The sequence below is a fragment of the Oryzias melastigma genome, linkage group LG5 (assembly GCF_002922805.2).
Source record: "Oryzias melastigma strain HK-1 linkage group LG5, ASM292280v2, whole genome shotgun sequence".
In the NCBI taxonomy this organism is placed as follows: domain Eukaryota; kingdom Metazoa; phylum Chordata; class Actinopteri; order Beloniformes; family Adrianichthyidae; genus Oryzias; species Oryzias melastigma.
The window spans coordinates 10,172,213-10,179,785 of NC_050516.1; positions in this window are offsets into that span (position 1 = coordinate 10,172,213).

The window sequence follows — 7,573 nt, forward strand, 5'->3', positions numbered from 1 at the left end:
CATGTGAATTTCGCTGCAGGACATCTGTATAAGTGACGCTTCAAGTTGCAAAGACAAAGAAGTCAGATGAGGAGATTATGATTGCTACGGTGTTCTCTACAAGATAATTAATTGTCATTTCAAGAACATGAAACACAGGTAAGCTGGTGCAGACAGAAGATAACAGTCTTAAGGCTGGCGTTGGAACGAGGCAGCAAATAGTTTGGCAGATTGAGTTGTTATTGATCAGATTTTTATAAATACAATTACAAATGCAATATTTCTATGAATGTAGTAGTAAAATTCTTCCTGGGTTATTTTAAAGAGGTCACCGTATTTCTGGAGTATAAGCCACAGTTTTTTTTTATATTTTTTTTATATAGTTTAGCCAGAGGTGTGACTTATACTTAAGAGTGACTTATTTGCGATTAAAAAAATAAATAAATAAAAATAGACTTATATATTCATTATTTTCCCACTAACAACCGGTTGGCCTTTAGTGGTTGTTTCTGCTAACAACCACTAGAGGGCACCGTATGTGTATATCAGTATTTGCTACTGACTGCCAGAAGAAGAAGAAGTGTGGTCCAAAGCAAATACGGAGGAGAATCTGATTGTTTTCCTCTTAAACTTTGACATCTTTCGTATTTGGGTCAAAACATTATTATTCTTGTTTTATTTATTTATTTATTTTTTTTGCGGCTTTAATGTGGAACAGGAAGTCCTAAGTAAGATGGAAGAACAGGTAAAAGCGCTGTCATTCAGACATTTCCTGCAGCACCAAAGGTAACAATCACAATCAGAATCTGTGTGAATGTTTTCGCAAAGACGTGGGAAATTTCTTGGGCAATGAGTTTGATGTGTGAGTTACGTGAACGTATCGTTATGGTGCATTCACACTGAACATGATTCATTCCACAAATTCTCGTGCCCTCCCTTCTTTCATCATGTGACAAATTCGCTGGTTGCCACCTGTCAAAAAATGTGTTCCTGAGCTTGACACCGCAGCCGCATGTGGGAGGAGCTACCAGCTAATCCATTTAGAATGATCGCTATAAGGAACGTTGTCTGTGGATATCTCAATTACAAAGTATGGAAGACACAAATTACGTTGAGAAATCAGGTTTATTTGTTTTGAAGAGTTTTACAAAAACATTGGTAATAATGTCTCCATGTTTGGGTTTATATCATTATTATTAAAAGATTTTCCCGTTGACGGGGGCTGTGTCTGTATGACAGCCGCTTTCGCTGTGTTTCTATGTTTCTGTGGCTGAGCTTGAAGGCTCTCTTTCTGGTATTAACCAAAGGGGAAAAAATTAGGAGACTTTTTTCCATTTTTTTAATGTCTCGATAAAGCCTGATCCGGCAGCCTCCGCATCCCGCACCGGCTCTCTGCCGCCATATAGAACGAGTGAGCTCCGCCGCGGGAGAGAAAGTCGGCAATCTGTCCAGAGTGTATCCCGCCTTTGCCCCAAAAGTAAACGGATGAGCTCTACAAACCTGGGGCTCCAGCGGGTAAATGAAATAAATAAAAGTTCAGGACGAAAACACTTGCATTTATTAATATTCTTCACGTGATCGAGTCACTGAAAACTTTACGGGCCCATGGCAGATGCGATGCGGGGATCTGTCAAACTTCAGATATTTACATTTTTGCCGCTCGATTCGCGCCTCGTCGCTCAAATCGAACTGCTGGCAGACATTTGCGCTGCGGCCGTCACTCAAATTGCCTCACAGGACTTCAGATCACCTCATGTCGCATATGTACTATTGACTTTACATTAAAACTGGCCGCCTCTGCTGCGCGAATCGACTTCAGTTTGAATAGACCTTTGCACATGGCTTGGCAGATTTGTTCTGAAATGCTAGACTTTTTTTCCAATTTCTCCAACTGTAGAGTATAAGTGCGGTTTATACTCCACAGTGACTGATATTCCATAAAATTTTGTAAGTACACATTTGATGAAATGCAGTGAAGTTAGTCCAGCTACTGTTTTGGACAGTCGTCTTGCTCTGCTGGGCAGCTGATCTATTGCAGGTTGTAACTCAATGAAGTCATGTGCTCAGAGGCAGAATGCTGCCACTGACTGGTTGGTCCAGCTAAAGGTGGTCCCTCCCTTCCTGCCGCCAGCAGATAGCCTTCAGGGACTGAATGTTTACAAAGTGTTTGTAAGTGGAAAATGACAGATGACACGGGAGTTTAAACAGAACGTTAGCCATCCTTCATTGTTGTGAAACAACTTGGCTTTTCATTCCGTCTTGGTCAGAAACCACAGAAGTTCAATGGGGTTATACACAAATGGAATCTCTTCCTTCTATTTTTATGTAGAAAGTAGGTAAAAAACACTTTAACCAACACTTCCCTGTCTGCTGAAAGCTGATCATTATCTTTCTGTCTGATTCCTTCGTTAAAATATTTGCTGGCTTTGTAGGTAGAGTTAGTGGCGTTAAACTCAAACGGACGCTTCCCTTTCACTTTATCGTGAATTCAGAGTGAAGGAATGTCTCTTCTCCATTTATTGCTTTAACCCTAGTATAGTTTTATTACTGTGGATTATACCACTCCAGTCTCATGAAGGAGCACGGGGTTACCTGTCGAGGTCTGTTATCACTCCTTACACTTCATTGCTTTGTGGTTTATCTTCCTCTTCGAAAAGATAAAACACCTTGAAACAGTTTTTTCAGAAACGCCGACCTCTTTGTCTAAACAAACTAGCAAACAGGAGGTTCAAACCCACTCCTTCTCCCTCATGGCCTGACTCTCACGTGAAACCTGCCCTGCTGAGTTGTCACTCATAGCCGCCCAGTGTGAACCTTGCCCAACAGAGTGCTGAATGAGCAAGGGGTGGGGACATTATTGCTCCACCCTTCACGGACATTTGTGGGGAGGAGAAGCCCAGTTTGGGCCACTTGGTACTCTCTGGATCGGCCCAGCAACTTGTGGCTTTAGTGATGGTAGATAGATAAGATTTAATATTAAAGACACTATATTAAGCTTTTAATCACAATTCAGACTGGTGTGTGTTGCATAACTATGCCATAAAAAGGATAAACTACACTCACTAAGACATTAATTATAAAACATAATTCCTAACAGGATGAAGTAAGCAGGAAGAATTTTCAACTGAAACGTTTTATATGAAAAGAAAATCCTCACTGCAGCTAAACCTGGATTAAGATGTTGCAAGAACAGGCGAGTTTAGATTGACACACCTGAGGCAGATATCTGTTATTACGGCCGTGAGACGTTAAATAAAAGATTACTAAAGCAGAACACCCATGACAACCTTCCTCACGATGATCTCTACAAGATTATCGCTTCTTCTTCTTTTTTTTTTTTCTTTCTTAATGTTTTGAGACTCAAAACAAAGATAAGATCAGAGAAGTCTGAGGTGCTGGTTCTGAAAGAGGACTTTTTCAAAACTAAAAGCCAACATTGTTGGGAAATCCAGTTTGCAGTGAGCTGGGTGTGGCACATGAATCTCCGGTACACATTTTTGGCTGAAGCAAGAATCAACAACAGGTTGTCTTCAGTCATCCACTTTAAATCCACCCATTTAAAGAAGCTAAAACGATGGAAGAAAGAGCATCGATTGGCAAACGTGGATTTTAGAGTGAACAAAAGATTTGCAGAGGTAAAAGGTTGCAGAAATTCTTCTCATAAACTTAACCCTTAATTCTTGGGGTCATAGATTCAACAAGGTTCTGGAAACATTCCTCAGAGAGTTTGGTCCATATTGACATGACAGCATCAGTTGCTGCAGATTTGTCAACTGAACATCCATGATGCCGATCTCCCATTCCCACATCCCAAAGGTTCTACTGGGTTCTGGTGACTGTGGAGGCCATTAGAGTCCAGTGAACTCATTGTCATGTTCAAGAAACATGGGAGCCTTATCCTGCTGGTATGGAGAGAAATAAGTATCACGCTGATATATGTGCCACACCCTTCTAAACTCCTGCAGATCGTATGGCCAGTGGGCTGACTAAACCTCTCTGTCCTCTGGATGTTTAGAAGGGCCTTGCACTGTATTACTATGTTCTGCCGCTGCATTCGCTGCCGAGAGGCTCTGTGAGGAGACTGGACCAGAGCCCCCCCCCCGCCCGCTGCCGCGCCTTTTATGAAGTCAGTGCACAGAGTTCTGGTCGGCAAATGCGTCGATTGCATGCAGCACTTAAATCTGTGGGTGTCTTATAAGGGTCTGGCTCCGCCTGCTATCTCTGTGACTGTGACCAGCGCTCAGGACAGAGCCCCGTGTCGACGGGTCCGGTCAGAACTGATCACTTTGCAGAGAGGAAGTGATCATTTCTGGGAGATATTTTATTTTTAAAAGGGATGAGTGCTTCAAAAATGCTCATTTAGACTTTTTCATATTAATTATTAGGCATATGTATTAAAGAAAGTGGGAAAATGTCAAATTTCACTGGATATTATTTACCATAAAGTTTAAAACGGCTTATAAGAAAACTCTGATGACCCAGCATTCTAGTAGTATTTAAACGCATCACTCACGGACAGATTTGTGAAACGTAAAATAAGTCTCACCAAAGATTTGTGCATAACTGAGGTTTTGTGTGTACGTAAGAGGTGACTTGGGCGTAATTTTTAAAGATTTACATGTGTAATTAATTTCAAGCTGTTGTAATTTTAATTTGTGCATGTGTGAATTGTATTTTTTTTATTTTGTAATTTTTTTACTTATGCACAAAACATTTTATATGACTTACAAATCAAGAATTACGCACACACAAATCAGAATGAATCTATTTTCTCTCCATATAAAGGAAGTAGCATCAGAAGATGGTACATTGTGGTCATAAAGGTAAGCAACAATACTCAGGTAGGCTGTGGTGTTGGAACCATATTCTGTTGGTACTAAGGGGCCCAAAGTGTGATAAGAAAATATCCCCCACACCATGACGCCATCAGCAACAGCCTGAACTGTTGATATAAGGCAGGATGGATCCATGCTTTCATGTTGTTGATGCAGAATTCTGATCCTATCATCTGAATGCAGCAGCAGAAATGGAGGCTCATCAGACCAGACAACATTTTTCCATTATTTTACTGTCCAGTTTTGGTGAATCTGTGTGAATTGTAGCCTCAGTTTCCTGTTCTCAGATAACAAGAGGGACACTTGGTGTGGTCCTCTGCTGCTGTTGTCCATCTGCCTCAAGGTTGTTGTGCATTCAGAGATGCTCTTCTGCAGACCTCAGTTGTAACCAGTGGCTACTTGAGTTCCTGTTGTCTTTTTATCAGCTGGACTCAGTCTGGCCAACAGAATACACTAAAAATATAATTTATATATATTGAATTATTTGCTAGTAAGTGAGTTGCAATGAAGAAAAACCTTTCAGTTTGCTTATACTAAGCCTGGTGTAATGCAATGAACAATAGCAAACCCTCCTTAAATTTAGCACGTGTTTGACACTTCAACATAAACATGGAAGTATGCAGTAGTGATGCAAGAATTCACTTTACCCACAATTTGGTTCAATGGTGTGACATTGGATTCAGTTTTAAGCAAAGAATTGTGACATCCCTACAGATCAACTCTCTGGTTACCACAAATAAAATGAATTTTATTAGCAGCGAAGCATGTATAAAATGCTCTTTCTATTTTATTTTATTTTTATGTTTAATGATTTAAATAAAGAAATACTCAAAAATGCATTTCTGAGCTTAATTTTCTTTAAATTTGTCCTCAATCATCAGAAAAACGCCATTTTCAACAGAGTGGATCTTTAAACATTTGTGTTCAGTCTTTAAGTCTCAGAATCTATATGAACTTGGAAGAATTATGCTTTTTTATCACAGCCATTTTAACATTTAATTTTAAATAAGAAAATTAATGCAAAGCTGACCTGTGGTGTACCTGTTTGAACTTTCTTATACAGTGTGTGAGGTTGGGTCTCACTTTACGTGCTCCTGATAATCTAGAGAGTAACGTTACCTGCAGGACAACCTGAAAGGTTTGAACTGCTAATCACACTGCAGTCCTAAAAAAGGTCCAAGTCTCCCATTTATCTGCAGAAATCTTACGTCTTCCACATGTCGACTGCCTTCACAGACTTGCAGAAGTCGATACAGCTGAGTCTAAAGCACTAAAGTGATGTGTCCCGTACTGACAAATTCTGAATGAGATTCATTTAAAGAGCAATTTCCTCTTTTGCCTCTGGTGTCTTTTCTCACTGATCAAGTCTATTAAATCTGACAGTTTACAGGACTGAAACATAAAATCATGTCGAGACATAAATCACTCATTCATTACTTTAACTTTTATATTTGTCATTTAGTAATCATTCATAATAGACCATTTAGGTTGAATGGCATTGTATGGATGCCAAGGGAAGTGAGTTGAGCTGCAGGTGGGGCATGCTTGTGCAGCCCCTAGAGAGCGTGCACCAACGGATTGAGAGGAGGGCTGTGCATGTTTAAAATGTTGCACTGAAGCGCAAAATCTGACAAAAATGCAGACTTTGTAGTATTTTAACGGTAGTGATTTAAAAGAGGAGTGTGTGTGACTTAGAGAAAAATGCAGTCACGGTGAATGTGATCTGAAGATCTTTAGGTTAATGTTTCTTTTTACATAATTTACTCTTTAATTAAAACTGATGATATGAATTTGAATAAATAAAAAAAATACATTTTAGGGGGCATCTTCAAACCCATAATTTTTGCAACAGAGAAACTGCTATTTTTATATTTAATTTTCAGTTATTCAAATTCCTATGTTGCCCCTTTGAAGGGAGTATCCAAATTACAGATAATCCATGAAAAACTCTCCACCGACAGAATGCAGAAGTTGTTGCTTTGGTTAGTGGAGTGAAACAGTGAAAGGCGTTCACTTTTCTCACTCATTCAGGTGTGAACATATTTACTCTGCAGGGAATTCCTGCGTGCAGTGATAGACAGAGGCATATTGTGGAGGTAAGATAACATGAGAGTGAAACAGGTTCCTGTAACTACAAGACAGGCTGCATCCGATGACTCAGCCGCATGAATGAGTGCAGGTTTTATTTGTTTTCGCTCTTTCTCTCACATCTGTGGCATTTTTTTAGGACTCTGGACTCTGACAATTGCTCTGTTTCCAGATGGGTTTGGATAAGAATGTTGCGGCAAACATAAGATTGGGGCGGGTTCATGTTGGTGTCGGTACATCACAGTCGAGGGTGTTTTGTTTCAATAGAAACAAGGGACTCTTGTTCAGCAGTGAGGAGGAGACTGATCGTGTTGGTTTTGTGTCATTTGCAGACTTTGTGTAATCTTTTACCACTCCCCTCTATGAGCAGAATCTCATCTGTTTATAATAAAACAATTCAGCTGCACTTTAAGCTGTTTTAATGTGATACAATGGATCTAAACAGGTTTTTTGCAACATAAAATTAAAACTAGAAAAGTTGCATTACCTGTGATAATGGTTGTGTGAATGTTTTTTGCTTAATGTGGTTGCTGAAAATGCTAAAGCTGTTTGCTGAAGATGCTTAAGAAATTTACTGTAATTGCTAAAATGATTTGCTGAAAATGCTAAAGATAGTTGCATAATTCTAAAGTTGCTTAAGGATTAAAGTTGCAGAAATTGCACAAAAAAAT